An 18,466-nucleotide genomic window follows, 5' to 3' on the forward strand; every position below is an offset into this window, starting at 1 on the left:
GACCTTTCTGTTCCAAAAGCCCCCCTGATCAGTAAAACAGAACCTCCTATAGTCATTGACATTATAGGACTATGACACAGCAGAACAGCTCTGTTTCCATCCACTAGCTCAGGTCACTATGCTAGAAGTCCGACTGTACCACCCTCTGGGCCCAGTGTGCGATAGACAGGGCCTGCTGTGATAAGCAATTAACAGACATCCCACCCTCCTTAGGGTTTGACTACATGGCTCACACCTGGAGGGGGCAGTCCATGAATTATATCACACATTATTTGATGATTTTCAAGACCCACCCACTTTGCAAAATTAAGGATGCCCCTGTGACACTGCACCCCATATTATTCATAGTTATATAATTATGATATAATTAATTATGATCCATTTTGTACAAGATGGGGCATGTAAGGTGTCATTGGAAAAGTTATGATTTGCTGAATATGATTATCCTATTTGTATGTATGTATCATTTTTGTGTCTGAAGCTATAAGTATTGACTAGGGATCAGTATTTCAGATTGGCTTACTCTGGAAAACATCTACAGCCAGCCTTTTAGGTACAACAATGAAGAAGCCAGATGATGCTAATGGCTCATCAACAAAGACCATGGGCTGTGGAATAGCTTAACCTTCCTGTGGACGTTTTAGCCAGCCTGTAAGCAATGGCTGCTATGACACTGCAAGGGCAGGTGACCAGGCCCATGGCCTGGAACTCCATCTTGGATGCCAGTGTTTTTCCACAAACTGGGCTAGGAACTGAGTTTGGGACAAAGGGTTCCCGCCATATGCTAAAGCTATATAAGGCAGAGAGTGACATCACTTGAGGAATAAAGACTGAACTCGGGGAAGTGCTGGACCCAGGCTAAAGGGATTTCTAGCCTATGTATGAAAAACCTGGTGATTCCAAGCTGCAAAGCAAGTGCAGGTTGTACCTTGAGAATCTGCTAGCCTGCTTGTATCATCAACCAGGGTGAGAATTTGCTAATTCATAGCCTATCTTTCTAGTATCTTAGGCTTACTTTGTGTTTTTGTTTATTTACTCTGTAATCTGCTTTGATCTGTTTGCTATCACTTATAATCACTTAAAATCTATCTTTTTGTAATTAATAAACTTATTTTATGCTTTAATCTAAACCAGTAAGTTTGGAATGAAGTGCATGGAAAACTTAACTGAAGGGGCAGAAGCTGTTGCATTTCTTCTCCACCCTATGAGCTTACACTGTGCAGAACTCTAGGAGCTTACACTGTAAAGTCCCCTGTTCAGGACAAGACGATATAATTTTGGGTTTATACTCCGGTGAGGGTGGATGCATGCCTAGGGAGCTGTTGCTTCTCTATTTTTGGTTCATGTAGTGGCTGGTCAGAGAGCTGGGAGTGTCCCTGCCTGTGTGAATGCTGGTGGAAAGTGTAGGACCGGGAGCAGGTCTGCAGCTTGTCATAGCACAATATGAGAGGGAGCCCAGGCTGTGAGTCAAAGGGCTCAGTGGTACCCCAATTCCAGGTGACACCCCAGGGGGAACCCATCACAGCTCCTATCCCCAAATGGCTGCCTTATGTAATTTATGGACAGCCCCAAAGCCTGTCTCATGAGATACTGTTGGAAGTAACAAAACAAACAGGCCAGGAGTGAGGGGCATTAGCATAGCAGGGAATGGGGATGGACAAGAGTGGAATTGCAGTGAGGGGGGGCTGCAGGTCAGGATTGGTAGCCTCAGCAGAAGATATGAGAATGTTCCCTACCCCCATCCTCTTCGGTGGATTGTGGGTCACTCCGCCCATCAGAGAGAAACAAGTCACTCCAATCATCTTGTAGTCCTTTATTCTACTGTTGGTAAGATTAGAGGCGAGAGGGTGAGTTTGGGCTGAGGAATAGCATGTGTCCATTAAAGTCCCAGCAGCAGTAAGGGTCACTAGACTGATTTGCATTGTTGGGGCTCTGGAGAAATGGAAACTCTCCGGGTCAGTGTTCCATGGCAGTGTCTTGGGGACGGTGCTGTGTTCATGCCACGGGAGCCAGGTCCACCTGGTTGTTGGCCCTGTCGAAGACAACGTAGTACTGGCGGATGAAGACGTCTCCAAGGATCCAGAGCTCTCCAGAGGAGATGGGGATGTCGATGCCTTCAAAGCCAGGAGAGAAAGAGCCTGAGTTCTGTACCAGGGGAAAATGGGACATGGGTTATTGGGCTGGAACTTCAATGTCCCCTTGAGTTACTGTCCAGAAGGGAGCAAAGAATCCTGTGGCACCTTATAGACTAACAGACGTTTTGGAGCATGAGCTTTGACATGCATCTGAGGAAGTGGGTATTCACCCACGAAAGCTCATGCTCCAAAACGTCTGTTAGTCTATAAGGTGCCACAGGATTCTTTGCTGCTTTTACAGATCCAGACTAACACGGCTACCCTCTGATACTTGTCCAGAAGGGAGTTCACGTGCCTGCCCCTGCCCCATCTTGGGATGGGATCTTACCACTGATCCCAAGCTAAGGAGCATTAGGCTGGGTCAGGCCTTGGCTTGGAGACTTTAAGGGACAGCTTGAGGATGCAAGCAGTGGGGTTGGTGAGTGAGGCCTGGATGCTCATAGGTATTTAGGGGCATAACTTCCAGTGAGCTACCTTTGTGGATCTGGGCCTCAGAACAGCCCCAGTGCCTAAGCCTGAGCCTAAGGGGTGCAGTCTGTCAACTGGGAAGAGAAGCAAGGTCCTGACCACTTCTGTCCATGACACATCCCTTGGGGAGGCAAAGCATGCTCTCTCCAGGCTCCTGGCCTGATTCCAAAGGGAGCGATTACATTCTGCCACCAGAAATCCTGCTGTGATTATAAGTGGATTTCAGCTTCCTCACTGCCTGCTACCAGCTGGAGTTGCTGTGTGCTGTTAAAGCAGCTTGCCTGTTCCTTCCCAGAGGGAAGCAAACCTTTATCATGGAGAAGGAATACTCCTTCCTGATGCCCAGATGCCCATGCCCTGCAGCACAAGGCAGTAACCTTTCTTGATCTAACCTCCTAGCTGCTCATTTTATTCTCTCCTAGTCCAGTAAGGCCCCTTTCCTAGTGATCTCCTACAGTGGCCAGCTCTACAGCCTGGCTTGCTTCTCTTGTGGTATGTCACTTTCACTATAGGCCTGCCTTGGTCTAGACCGTTCCTCCCCTGGATCTGTTTGTGAGAAGAGCTCTCCGCTGCCCCACTCTAATACTGGTGATAACCCTGAGCTGCATCTCAGTGATCCATCTGCAGCCATATACCAGCTGTGCAGCGGAATGTTGCCAGCACACTCAGCACAATGGCCTCAGGCACAAGCCCTCGCTAAGAGGCTCCATGGCGGCTTTCTGAGCAGGACACTCACATCAATGATGTAGGCACTGGGGGGCACAGGGAACTTGATGCCATTGATGGTGAAGACAATGTTGGGCAGGCTGCTCATGGCACTGCAGCTGATCTGCAGGGAGAAAGGCAACACACGGAGGAAAGGTTAGACATGTCTTGGCCACAAGGCTCTCCATAGCAGACAGCTCTAGAAGTATCGGTCCCCGATCCCTGCCCTTACCGTGCCATCACTGGCGCCGATGTAGAACTCGATGTTGGAGATGCCAGTAGAGGGCCCAGCCAGCAGAGAAGTGCCAGTGTCAATGATAGCCTGGCAGCCACCAGAGCAAGCTATGGTCTCTCCGTTCATGGTGACACTGCAAGAGAGAGAGTCAGGGGGAACCTGCCTAGAAACACTCTCAATCTCATTCCCACTCAGCCCACGAGTCAGCAGTGAGAGGCCTGCAGGGTGGAGCTGCCTCACTGCCTCCTTCCTACGACTGCCAAGAACTTTCCCCTGATGTTTCAGCCTCAACCTTCCTTGGCTATTGCCCATCACTTCTCATCCTACAACCTTCTGGAACTGTGACCGATCCAGCCTGGGGGTCACAAACAGATGTCAAGGGGTTGTGACCACCAAGCCCTTTCCTTTATTGCTAAGCCGAGCTGGCCAGATGAGAGTTCCAAGTGTGGACAAGGTGGAGAACCACTGATCTAACCTCCTTGTGGCTGAGCCCCTTTCCTATAACTCCAAGGAAGGCATGATTCTGACTCCCGTGTCTCTCATCTTGTCTCAGCTTCCCCAGGCTCCCGCATGCATCTCCTTTTGCCTGTCTCCTCAAGGTGGCCTGATGAAGGGGAAGGGCCAAGGGGTGGGTGATACCTGTCCATGGTGATTTCCCAGTAAGTCTCAGCGGAGAGAGGGATCAAGTTGAGGCTCCCAGAGTAGTAAGATGAATCAATGCCACCGAACATCACGAAGCTCCCGCTCTGGTCATCCCTAGAGAAGAGAGAGAGGAGAGTCAAGGCAGATGCATGAATGGTTGGCTGACGAGTCAATAGCAAATGCTCTGTCTGAACATAAGAACAACCAGACTAGGTCACACCAAAGGTCCATCTAGCCCAGTATCCTGTCCTCCAACAGTGGCCAATGCCAGGTGCCCCAAAGGGAATGAACAGAACTGAATCAACAAGTGATCCCTCCCCTGTTGCCCATTCCCAGCTTTTGGCAAACAGAGGCTAGGGACAGAGGCTAGCCATTGATGGACCTATCCTCCATGAACTTATCTAGTTCTTTTTTTAACTCTTCCCTGTTAAAGAATGGGCCACCGCTGGGCAGTGCTGGGATTCAATCAGAGTTGGGCACATCAGCATCTAGTAGTGGAGAAAGGGCAGGCCAGTTGGCTGTGAGGGGCACCTCTGACCCTACTTTGATAACTGTCTCTTGCCAGGTCTCAAAAGCTAAACAGGGCTGGGCCTGCCCTAAAACTGGATGAGAGACCTCCAAGGAAAGGCCCAGATGTTTGAGGCAGTGGTGTCAGGGACTCAGTAGATGCTGCTTTTCCCTCTGAGTCAGCACTGAGCAGATGGTGCAGTCTGGTACTGGAAGCTGCTGAGCCAGAGAGTCATGTGGGTGATATGGGATATTTTTTCCTTAGGAGTCAGTCTAATACTGATGATCTGCAATGAGTGTAGGCATGTTGGGGTCGCACTTGGCATAAACCAGGTAACTCGAGAGAATGGAAGGCCGTGAGAGCCGATGAAGTCCTCTTGCTCTGAGCCATAGTGTACCAGCTCTCCTCCAGACTCCATGTTAAATGCCAGCTTGCCCTTGTTGGGAGGGGCTACTCCTACTCCTACAGTTACTAGGCAGACTTAGCCTTGGGTGGGGACAGTGTAAGTGATAGATAATGTTGTAACATGTAAGTTTTGGGTTCTAGTATAAATAGTTAGGTAAGCTGTTTGTTTGATCTGAGTCCTGCTTGGCTCCAGGCGTCTATTTGTGATCACAAATGAAGTTCATTTACTTCTCCACCCTGGTGTGTTCTATTGGTTGCAAAGCACACCGGGCAATGAACCCAACCATTGCCACCCTTGGGCACTGTGTGCTGGCAACAGGCAGGGCCCCAATGCTTTAATATAATCATTAGAGATACTAGTGTTCACTTCTGCTCCCAGAATGTACATCACCAGCATAGAATGCCTGCCATGTTCCACCCCAGAGATCTCTGTGTTTGGGAATTCTGATGCAAATATTGCAGGCCTCACCCATTGAGAGGTGCTGAATCTTACTGCAGCAGATGGGTTGTTTCCAGCCCTGACTTAAGAGCTCAGGTAGACGGAGAAGAGGTCCTGAGACACCAAACCCTCATTCATCATGTTGTCAAAGACGGGGGTGGCTCCAGAGGAGGAGATACTGGGGAAGGCCAGACCCAGGATCCCATCAAAGGGGGAATAGTAGAGGAAGGAGCCAGGCTCGGTCTCGCTCAGGCCAAAGATCTGAATGGTGTCCACAATGCCGCCAACCTTAGAGAAGGGTTGGGGACAATCAGACACGCCCTACACCCTGGGAGAGGCTTCCAAGTCTACCAGAGAGTCTTTACAGCATGCCAGTTCTCAGAGGCTGGCGTGCCCTGAACTGTGCTCTCTCCTCCATATGAGAATAGTTCATGATTGGCTTCACTGTCTTTTCTCTGCCCTTTCCGTATTCCTGTCTCCCAATTCACAGCCAATGGAGTTCCTGCTTTAGCTTTGCAGATGCATCCGGTCCTCCTTCTAACTCCTAATAATTTCACCTCTCTGCTCCAGGGCCTTTCATCCTTTCTTGTGATTTACCTGGACTGTGTTGTAGCTCAGGATTCCGGTCATGCTGCCGGTGCCATACTGGATGGAGACATTCTCACTGGTGGCCTCGTAGGTGGAGGAGTCTGATGGGTTGAAGCGATTATGGTTTGCTGCAAGTACAGAAGAGTCAGATGGTCACACAGTGACACTTGTAACTCTCCCAATGTGTTGTATGGGAGACTGGTGAGGCTGTGAATTCTTTGGTGGGGGGAGGGTGCTTAAGAGTTATGAACTGCAATGCTCAGCATTGCAACGCCTAGGTCCCTTTGTGGATCTAGCTCCTGGGCTTCCTAGAAACCATTCCCCTCCTCTGACACTGTACAATTGGACAATCCACAGACAACGGAAGGAAACCTATTCATCTCTGACTTCCACGGTAGCTGGAAACTGATGATTTTTTAAATTAAAAAATGTAAATATGTTTTTCTTTTTAAAAATATTCATTTAAATTAAAGTTTAAATCATCACAACATATGTGCAAGTCTAAATTTACTAAAATCTATTAAAATCAGTTAAATTAAATAAAAAATTACTATTAAGTAATGCATATTTGTTGCTGAAGTTTTAAAGATAGACCACTGAATTGGTGGATTTCACTGGCTCAGCAGCTGGAACTAGACTTTGTTGAAGTGCCAAACCAGCTTTTCACAGGAGTAGCCTCTTCTGCAGGTGCACAGAGAATATTTTCTTCATATCAGTTCATTCAGCTAGTTCAGTTCACTGACTAGTTCATTCTAACTTAAGAAATTATTGGGGGTTATAAAAGCAAGACAGCTTGTTTTCCTTTTCCAATCTCTGAATAAAAAGTAAGTGTGAGAGGATGAAATCTAGTAGTTCTAAAATTTGGGAAGGACATGGTGACCAGAAGCAATCAGTTCAATTCACTGACTACAGATGAGAACACAAGAACATAAGAATGGCCCTACTGGGTCAGACCAAGAGTCCATCTAGCCCAGTATCCTGTCTTCTGACAGTAGCCAGTGCCAGGTGCCCCAGAGGGAATGAACAGAACAGGTGATCATCAAATGATCTATCCCCTGTTGTTCTTTCTCAGCTTCTGGCAAACAGAGCCTAGGAACACCATTCCTACCCATCCTGACTAATAGCCATGAATTTATCTAGTTCTTTTTTGAACCCTGTTATGGTCTTAGCCTTCATAACATCCTCTGGCAAGGAGTTCCACAGGTTGACTGTGCGATATGTGAAGAAATACTTCCTTTTATTTGTTTTAAACCTGTTGCCTATTAAATTCATTTGGCGACCTCTAGTTTTTGAGTTGTGAGAAGTAGTAAACAACACTTTCTTATCTACTTTCTCTACATCAGTCACGATTTTATAGACCTCAATAATATCTCCCCTTAGCTGTCTCTTTTTCAAGCTGAAAAGTCACAGTCTTATTAATCTCTTCTCATACGGAAGCTGTTCCATACCCCTAATAATTTTTGTTGCCCTTTTCTGAACCTTTTCCAATTTCAATATATCTTTTTTGAGATGGGGCGACTACATCTGCACACGATATTCAAGATGTGGGCGTACCATGGATTTATATAGTGGCAACATGATATTTTCTGTCCTATTATCTATCCGTTTCCTAATTATTCCCAGCATTCTGTTCACTTTTTGAACTGCCGCTGCACATTGAGTGGATGTTTTCAGAGAACTATCCACAGTGACTCCAAGATCTCTTTCTTGAGTGGTAATAGCTAATTTATACCCCATCATTTTATATGTATAGTTGGGATTATGCTTTCCAAAAGTGCTTTACTTTGCATTTATCAACATTACATTTCATCTGCCATTTGGTTGCCCAGTCAGCCAGTTTTAAGAGATCCTTTTGTAGCTCTTTGCAGTCTGCCTGGGTCTTAACTATCTTTAGTCATTTTGTATCATCTGCAAATTTTGCCACCTTACTGTTTACCCCTTTTTCCAGATCATTTATGAATATGTTGAATAGGACTGGTCCCAGAACAGACCCCTGGGGGACACCACTTTTTACATCTCTCCATTCTGAAAACTGGCCATTTATTCCTACCCTTTGTTTCCTATCTTTTAACCAGTTACCAATCCACGAGAGCACCTTCCCTCTTATCCCGGGGCAGCTTACTTTGTGTAAGAGCCTTTGGTGAGGGACATTATCAAAGGCTTTCTGAAAATTTAAGTACACTATATCCACTGGATCCCCTTGGTCCACATGCTTGTTGATCCCTTCAAAGAATTCTAGTAGATTGGTGAAGTATGATTTCTCTTTACTAAAACCATGTTGATTCTTCCGCAACAAATTATGTTCATCTATATGTCTGACAATATTGTTCTTTATTATAGTTTCAACCAGTTTGCCTGGTACTGAAGTCAGGCTTACAGGCCTGTAATTGCAGGGATCATCTCTGGAGCCCTTTTTAAAAATTGGCATTACATTAGCTATTCTCCAGTCATCTGGTACAGAAACTGATTTAAATGATAGGTTACAGACTACTGTTAGTAGTTCTGCAATTTCACATTTGAGGTCCTTCAGAACTTTTGGGTGAATAACATTTAGTCCTGGTGACTTACTGCTGTTTAATTTATCAATTTGTTCCAAAACCTCCTCTAATGACACATCAATCTGGGACAGTTCCTCAGATCTGTCACCTAAAAAGAGTGGCTCAGGTTTGGGAATTTCCTTCACATCCTCAGCCACAAAGACCGATGCAAAGAATTCATTTTGTTTCTCCACAACGGCCTTATCGATAACACTTTCTTTTTTAAATACTTTGTTAGTTTTAAATGCAAATTGTTTTAATAAACTTTTTTTCTTAGCTAACCAGGACATTGAAGGTAGTTTTATTTTACTAATAATTTTTTAAAGCTTTTTTTCCCCCCATTTTTAATCAAATTCAAATTATCATGTAAAGGTGAACACATACATCAAGTAACAATATTAGGCAGCTAGCAAAATGAAAAATGCATCCTTCACCATTTTCTCATAATTAAAAATGTACAAATTAAAAATCTGAATAAATGTATGTTAAGTACCAAATTTAGTGTAAAAGCTATAATTAGTTGCAAATCAGCTTTTTAATGGCTACCAACAACCAACATCCTTCAGGAAAATAACTAAAAAGTACAAATGCAAAGTAAGATTGAAATCAGTGATTTCAATCAAAGTTTCCTCATTGTTGATTTAAATCTCCCTGATTTCACTCAAACCATCCAGATGGCATGTTAAGGCAAGAGACATTGCAGGTGACTTACTGCAGGCTGGGCTGGAGCAGTACATGGAGGGCACCCAGAGATTGGAGGAGCCAGTGTTGAAGAGGACAGAAAAATCCTGGGCTGGGGTGCTGATGGAGATGGTTCTATAATACTCGATCTTGCAAAGCACGACAAAGAACAATGTAAAGAGAGGGAACCATTGTTATCCAAGGGCTAGATCCTCAGCTGGTGTAAACTGGCATAGTTCTACCAGCTGATTTACACCAACTGAGGGTCTGGGTTATGGTGTCCTTGCTAAAGGTTCAGCCTGAGCTGCTGTTTCTCTGTCATCACTTTGCCAAGCATGGCCCCTAGGACATGCTGGCATTTGATGCACAGAGTTATTTATCCCAAGTTCCCATCAGTCTCAAAGTGTTGGGAAGGGGGGATCCAGCAGACCTGGGAGTTCTATTCCCAGTGCTCTTCTTAATCCCATCCAATCGCAGCAGGGAGCTGGATGGCCCAGCATGGGGGCTGGGGAAGGTTCTTGGCAGCAGCAAGGTATGTGCTTGGTTGGAAGCACATCAGTGAGGGAGTGGGTTGAGGCCCTTTTGGGAGGAGGGCAAGATCAACTGTTAGCAGAGGAGTGGGAAACTTTGATGAGGAGAGGAAGGCTACAAGACTTGCTCTCCTGCCATACTCACGTCCATGTAGTTTGTTAGGGGCTAGCTGGCAGCCTCGTTGGCCAGGCTGGGGAAATACTTGGAGGCCAGATTGTAAGGGTGTTTCTTCAGGAAATCCTCCAGCAAGCCATGTTCCTTGAGGTTCTGCCTCAGGGATTTCCCTTTCTTCAGGGAGACCCTAATCAACAAGGGTGGGGAGAGAGGCCAATCAATAACAAATAAACAATAGACAAGCCTTGTGTTTAGGGAATATTGTGCAATCCAGCTTTTACATTGCACAGAGACCCCTTTTTATAGCTGGGATTAGCACGGGGTATAGGAGAGTTGGTTGACCAGTGCACAAAAAGTCAGTGTGAGTTGGGCATATAATTCCCATAGGATGCTTGGAAACTCCTGGCCCATGCGTAACTGGCAGTGAGAGGGCCTAGTATGCTGGGAGGTGTACTAATACATTATATAAGACAGTTCCCCTGTCCTATAGAGCTTAATGATGAAATAGACAAGATGGACAAAGGACGTATGTTCATTTTTATCCAGAAAACTGAGGTACAAAGAGACTCAGTCACTAGGTCACACAGGTAGTCTGTGGTAGAGCCATGAATGAACCTAGATTTTCCAAGTCCTGTTCCAGTGTTGTAACCACAAGTCCATCCTTCCTCATACCTCTACTGTGCCTTACAGCCTAGTTCCCACCAGCTGCCTATTAAAGAATGAAGTGTTGAGGAGAGAGATGTAGGAGCTGCTGTTGCTGCTAAGGGAACATTGCTCTGTAGAAAGCAAGCTCAAGATCCCAATGTTTCTTGTTCTCTCCAGTACTCACTTTGTCACCCGGCACTGAGAAAGTGCCACCAGACCCAGGAGCAGAAGCCACTTCCTGATGTCTCTGTACACCCAAACTGGTGGGGAAAGGAAAGTGTGACTGCTAAATGCAGAACAATGTCGGGATGCTACTTCTTATATGCACATAGTGCAGAGACTTCCCTATCGCATTAGTAACCCTGATAAGAAATGCAAACCTTCCCGATAAGATTGTCCAAGATGTCCTTGAAAGAAAGGTCTGGAGAACACTCCAAGTTCACAGATTTCCACCTTCACTTAGCTGTGACCTGAAAATGGGGGCATCCTCTAGAGGGAAGGGGTGAGAGTTAGGGGAGATTTCCTGGCTAACGTTTGAAAAGAAATGATGCTGGGTTGTTTTAAAGAGCAAACAGGAGGCACAGAGGAATTGGAATGGGATATGGGGATATTCACCTCTAGGTCACTGGTTCCAGTTTGGCCCCAGTTGCAATACAGCCATATAGTGGGAACCGGTGTCTCTATGGGAATTAGAATATGAAGCTTTACACATCTAGCTCATTGGTATGAATCTGAGCCCAGGTCAGGGCAAGGAACTGAAGTTAGTGGACAGGGAAATAGGATGCATGGCACTTGATGGTCTGAGTAACTGGTTGACTCAGAGGATATGGAGCCATTCACCTCTATGGCACTGGTCCGGCTCACCCAGTTCAGTAGGAAAAATCTTTGTCACCTGAAAGTTTGTGGATGAAATATGCTGATGGTCTTCATGCATTTCCTAGTGGGACATGTCAGGGAATGGAAGGATCGGGTATGAAGACTTGGTTTGGGTGTGGGTAGATGAATGGCTCGATGTCTAGATGGCAGCCGATATCAAATGGAGTGCCCCAGGGGTCAGTCCTGGGGCCGGTTTTGTTCAACATCTTCATTAATTATTTGGATGATGGGATGGATTGAACCCTCAGCAAGTTCACAGATTACACTAAACTTGGGGGAGAGGTAGACACACTGGAGGGTAGGGATAGGGTCCAGAGTGACCTAAACAAATTGGAAGATTGGGCCAAAAGAAATCTGATGAGGTTCAACAAGGACACGTGCAGAGTCCTACACTTAGGAGGAAGAATCTCATGCATTGCTGCAGGCTGGGACCGGATGGCTAAGCGGCAGTTCTGCAGAAAAGGACCTGGGGACTACAGTGGATGAGAAGCTGGATATGAGTCAGCAGTGTACCCTCATTGCCAACAAAGCTAATTGAATATTGGGCTGCATTAGTAGGAGCATTGACAGTAGATTGAGGAAAGTGATTATTCCCCTCTATTCGGCACCAATGAGGTCACATCTGGGGTATTGCATCCAGTTTTGGCCCCCTCATTACAGAAGGGATGTGGACAAATTAGAGAGAGTCCAGTGGAGGGCAACGAAAGTGATTAGGGGGCTGGGGCACATGACTTATGAGGAGAGACTGAGGGAGCTGGGTTTATATAGTCTGCAGAAGAGAAGAGTGAGGGGGAATTTGATAGCAGCTTTCAATTACCAGAAGAAGGGTTCTAAAGAAGATGGAGGCAGGTTGTTTTCAGCTGTGGCAGATGACAGAACAAGCAGCAATGGTCTCAAGTTGCACTGGGGGAAGTCTAGGTTGGATATTAGGAAACATTATGTCACTAGGAAGGTGGTGAAGCACTGGAATGGGTTACGCTGGGATGATTTAGTTAGGGTTGGTCCTGCTTTGCGCAGGAGGTTGGACTAAATGACCTCCTGAGGTCAGATGGACTAAATGACCTCTTTCAACCCTAATCTTCTATGATTCTATGATTCTATGAATGTGACGTGACTGCCCTGAACAAATTTGAGGCCAAATGCTAAGTCGTGGTTGGAAATGACAGGACTAAGGCATTTGTGGGCTATGGAGGTCACCAATGGAGAAGAAGAGGGAAGAGATGTCCAGCCCTCCTTGGGTAGAGAGTAATTTCACCATGACATACGGTTTACAGGGAGAGAAAAGGAGATCCTGGGTGGCCCCCAAACTGACGAGTGATTAACTGCACTGGGAGCAGATCATGGGTTCAAGTCTCCATGGCTGGGATGTGTGGGGATGCCTCGCTGCTTAGTTCTGACATTGCAACCTTCCTATTCCTGGCAGGAGGCCACCCATGGACTTGGGTAGCAGGCCACGTGCCCACATGCTGGTAGCAGCTGCTCTGCCAGAAAGCACAATGAGAATCTCATGAGATTAAATAATAGCATTTAGCTTTCCATTTAGCACTATCCGTTCCTAACCCTGTGGGGACAAACAAACAGGAACGGAAGGATGAGATTTCCATGTGCCTGGGAGTGAAGTCAACTTAGGCCAGTGACAACCCTAAGAAAGGCACCTGGAAGTGGGCAGTCCTAACTTTGCCACATTGTGTATGAAAACTTATCAATTTGAACAAGTTTATCTGAGTGGAACTGAAAATCAGCTTATCCGATGTCCTCTGATGCCCCACAGTGAGGTCCTGGCATCTGGTGTTAGTCTCACAAATGGGCAGGTATTTTCCATTCCTTGCTCCAGGTTTTTCAACAAAGAGGTGAACTAGATCTCAGATTTAGAGAAGGGAGGTTTGCTCTGAGACATCTAACACCAGAGAGACAATACAGCAACCTTGTAGCATCCTGAAGCAGTAGGGATAAATTCTGTCGTATAACACTCCCTGCTTTTCCAGTCTTGGGTCTCCATCCAGTTCTGCCAAGGCCTCTCAATCTTGACCTCATTATTATAGCCCTGGGATATGAAATATACACCCAGTGCTGCTAAAGCGCCTCAGTCCTGAGGCATAGGCCACCGTGCGGTTCCAGCCCTCAGGCCTGACACATCGACAGCTCTTCTGATGCCCCTCAATCCTTACCTGCAGCTCCCCCTGCTAGTCTATAATATACTCTCTTCTACAGAAAGTTGGCTGATCATAATCAATTGTGCTATTCCCATTTCAGAATTCCTTGCAGCCTGCAAGAATTTGTGACTGATTTGAGGATGAAGAGCTGAACTTTGAAGTTTGGGGAGGCTAAAACTGAGTCAATGATAAGAGTCCAGATTGTGACTGGGATCCGGAACAAGAATCTCAGAGGCCACTGGAAGAGCCATATTTAACCATTGACAAATCTGTTAGAACTTATCAAGCAATGGAAGTCACCCAGTCCGAAAGGAAGATTATGGAGGGTGGGCAGTGCTCTGAGACTGTGGACATGGTAGAGACAAGTCAGAGTTCTGCAAAAAGAACATGTGGCTTGTATTGGTTGCCACAGTGTGTACTGCTCCAGGTTAATGCCTGGCATGCGAGAAAAAGATGCATGAAATGCAATGGATTCCAACACTTTGCAAGAGCTTTAAAGAATCTTTTTGTTCTAAACAACACCAGCTTTCCAGCCTCACACAAAATGTGCAGTGTGACTGCTGGAGGTATGGTTCAGGGTGAGACCCTTTGGCAAGTAATGCACAGAGTGGCCTGGACAGCATATTCCCAGTCCCTATTATTGAGTTCAGCAGGCACTATCAGTACCAGATGGGACTATGTTTAAAGTAATCAGGATGGGGCATCAGAAGATGCTACAATAAAATGTGTTATGAAGGAGAAATGAAGGAGATATAGGAATTGAGAAATCTAAGAGAAGTACTGGCCAAGTCTAGCAAAAGGGCCAAATGTTGGTGGCACAGGAATACTTGGCCCCCTGGAGCAAAGTAGGCAGAGATTTTTTTACATTGGCTGGAAAAGAATGATGTCTTCCTTCTAGACTATGCTCACTTTCCTGAGATAACCTTACTGGAAGATACTATAGCTGAACAGGTGATTGTGCATGTCTATTTTTGTAGCCATGTTATACCTGACAGAGTAAAGTCTGACGATGGGCAGCAGCTTAGTGGGCATGGGTTTGAGCAGTTTGCAGTGAAGTTTGGGTCTAGACATGTAAGTGCTAAATGCCCATTATCTCCAAAGCAGTGGGTTGGTGGGCAATGGTGTTAAACTAATAAAGCGGCTACTGAGAAGGGCTGTGGAGTCGCACTCTGAGCCAGGCTTAGGACAGTTCAGTTACAGGATGGTACCAATGAAACGTGGTGTGTCACCTGCAGACACGTGCTTTAACAGAGTGCTGAGAACTGGGTAGACTGCAATGATAGAAGCTACTATCCCAGGGACTGGGGATTTGCAGAAGAATAAAGAGAGACAGAGAAAACAAATTAAAAAAAAGCCAGATGATTTGGGATCCCGGGATCTTCCACCAAATTGTGAATATGATGCAGTGCGCATCTGTGATGGAAATCAATGGTCTCCAAGAGTGATGGTATTAAGAAGACCGCCCTACAGTTGTCTGAGGCTGTCACCCCAGATGGCCTCATACTGATGAGGGATAGGTAACACCGTCTCCACATCCAGAATAGAGGGAGGAGGGTTGCAAAGTCAGATGTTTGGCCTGAGAGGATCTCAGTTAGGTAACAGATCAAGACAGCCGAGCTGCAGGATATGGAACAAAATGGACTCACTGCCTTCTGACAACAATAGTGCTGATCTGGCAGGGAGACCAGCACAGGGCACCGGAGATTAACTGAACTTTATTAGCAAGTTAGTAGGATGGTTATAAGTGTTTGGAGGAGCGAATTCTATAAATGTTGTTTGTTGAGTGGTGTTGTTATGACATAGTGGCTGGACATTGGGAATTGTACCTTTCTGAGCATTCAGCTTCCCAGACACAGGAAGTCTTGGGGAGGGGCACTGCAGAAGCCCAGGCCCTGTGAAGCAGAGGCAGGTGGAACTCAGTGACTGAGTGAAGAGAGACTCTTTCAAGCCCCTTGGGCCAGAATGTTTCCTGAAGATCATACAGCTCTCCACCCAGACCAGGAGAAAGAACAAACAGAGGCAGAGGCTCTAGAAGCTCTCAGAGCTACCTGGACACCAAACCAGAGCCAGCCAGGAGCATGGCAATTCTTGTGTTCCTAAAACTCGTTCCACGGTGGAGCCTTGTCAAGTTTAAATTCTTGTAATCGATACGTTTTCTGCTGTTTCTGTCGGTGAGCTCATGCATATTCATCAAATATTTAGATCAGGGCATTGAGTCAGTGAAATAGAATCTCCATAATTTCTAGACCATCAGCCTTAACAGGGCCACCAGTGGGAGGCAATATGGTACACATAGCTTCACCTAGACAGGGAGCTGAAGGGAAGGGGCATCACAGATAGATCTCTTATTGTGAATTGAAGGACCCAGGACAGCAAAGACCTCTGTCCCCAAGTCAAATAACTGTTCCAGCTCTGACCTGGAAGGGTTACCTCTAAAGGTGGGAGAAAAGAGAGGTTTGGTTTCTATGACCCATTTAATCTCTGACTTGTATACTGAGATAAAGGGGCCTAATTAGTGCCCCTTATGATTAATTTATCTGGCAATATGGGCACCTGTCCTACCAGGGTCTGGGACTGAGACCCATCTCCTCCGCACTCATCTGACATGGGGCCACCAAACATCCATCCCTTGACTTGGGCTCAGACTGTACCTAGAGGCTGAGAAGTGGAAGGCTTTGTATGGTAATCTTAATGCTTCTGAGCCAGTCATTCCCCAGCTTGCGGCCAGATTGGGCTGAGGCACAATGAGAAGCAAATGGCTCCATCTTCCATTCTTGAACTTCCCAGATGGCCAGACCCCTTGGTTGTCATGCTTCTTAAAGGGTCTTTATTTCAAGCCAGGAAGTCCTCATTCATGTTTATGATTATGAAGCTGTAGTTAGTGGGTGGGGGAATGTGGCTCATGATGTGTTTGCTTGTCAGGAAACTGGTGGCACTAAATGGAAAGTAAATATTGTGAAATCTGATAGAATTCTTATTCTTTTTCAGGCAGTACAGATGCTTCTGGTCCAGTGGATAGTTTCCTGAGAGGAATAGGATGGTTGAAGAACCAGGACTAAGAAGTGAGATCTCTCTCACATCCAAACCATTGGAACTTGAATCCATAATTTTCTCCTGGGCCAGGGAATCAGTTTCCAGGTTTGGGGCCATCTAGGATTTTCTCCTTTTCTCTCCCCGTAATGTCTAAGCCATGGTGACCTTACCCTGTTGCAAAGAAGGGCCGGACATCTGCTTCCTGCTCTTCAACAGGGGCCTCTATGGGCAATAAACAAAAATTCACAGAAGCCCATGACCTTTTACTAAAAATACCCATGGGAGACGCTTAACCTTAGGCTACGTCTACACTGCGCAGCTTTTAGAGACATGGCCATGCCGCTCCAGTCGTGCCAACAAAAGGTGCAGAGTGTAGCCATTGTTTGACGTCAGGAGAGAGGTCTCCTGCCAACATAAAACTTCAATTGCAACAAGTGGCGTTAGTGTTCTTGGTCAAACAGCGCTGCTGCATACAAAGCACTGTTCACACCAGCACTTGTCATCAGCAAAACTTTTGTCTTTTGTGTGTGTGTGTGTGTGTTTTTTTTTAACACCTCTGAATGCTGTTAGCTTATAAGCCTGTTGGTCAGCCCGAGACAGAATTTTGAGTTTGATGTTTAATACTCTTACATCCTTACTAATATATGTGAAGAACAAAGGACAAAGATGCTGTGTGTTGCATTTCCCACAACCAGTCTTTTAGTACAATGCGACAGATATGGGATGGAGCGAAAAGTGTAACGGCATGGTGGGAAAACAATATATGAGCACACATTTGACAACTGCCTCAACTCTTTAAATCAAAGCGAGGATGTAAAACACTAAAAGACCAGAGAAATGCCTGCCCCTGACCGGAGCATATCCTCACTCCTTACCCCTCCCATGGGGTACCAAAGGGGTGGGATGAAGACCCCAACTCATGACTCTCCAGAATGGAACATGACCATAAGTCAAAAGGGTTGTGACTAGAGGCATGCACTGCAGGTATATTTGGGCCTGCTAAGAAGAAGGAGGGGGAGTTGGAAGGGAAAAAATAATGGTAAAATGGAATGGGAACCTGGGAGAGAGGGAATTGGGGAGCATATAGAGATAAGCCGGACTGGTATGAAGGATTTCAGAATAGGTTTGCTTGGAACTATCCCTAATAAACATAGCATTGCCTGCACTTTGAACTTCTGGTCTTCTGCTTTCCATGTGCATTACAAGAACCAGGGAAGCGGGGGAAGGGAAAGCCCTCTAACAAATGCCAAAGGTTTTGTCTTTCACTTGCCAGTGTAGACAAAGCCTTAGTCATTGGTCTGAATCTGAGCCCTGCCGGGGGCGGGGAGAGTAGGAACTTGGGTGGGGAGTGGGGCTGTTTCTAACAGTGAGAGTGCTGTCAGGGGCTGTCCTCCAGCAGCGCCTCCAGCCCTGCTGCTGCTCCTGTGGCAGGGGCTGACTGCAGCTGCTCCAGCCCCAAGGGCTGACTGCAGCTGCTCCAGCCCCAAGGGGGTTGAGCCAAGCCCATTCTCTGCTTCAGCCCTGAGGCTGCTGCTCTGATGGCCTGGGGCTGACAGCTGCTCCAGTCTGGCACTGGAAGAAGTCATGGAATCTGTGAACTCTGTGACACAATTGTATCCTTACCAATGACCTAGAGGTATAAAGCTCCATACCCCAATTCCCATAAAGAAACCAATTCCCCACTGCATGGCTGCCTTGAGTGCAGGCAGGGGACTGGACTAGATGACCTGTTGAGTTCCCTTCCAGTCAGACACTTCTGTGCTTCTGTGGC

At 46.3% G+C, this 18,466-nt stretch overlaps 1 pseudogene; it reads right to left on the minus strand.

Moving 5' to 3' along the window:
* Window positions 1–1,995: 1,995 nt before the first annotated feature.
* Window positions 1,996–11,567, minus strand: LOC115651216 (annotated as a pseudogene).
* Between the last annotated feature and the right edge of the window lie 6,899 nt (window positions 11,568–18,466).

This window comes from Gopherus evgoodei, chromosome 4, assembly GCF_007399415.2.
Source record: "Gopherus evgoodei ecotype Sinaloan lineage chromosome 4, rGopEvg1_v1.p, whole genome shotgun sequence".
Taxonomy (NCBI): Eukaryota; Metazoa; Chordata; order Testudines; family Testudinidae; genus Gopherus; species Gopherus evgoodei.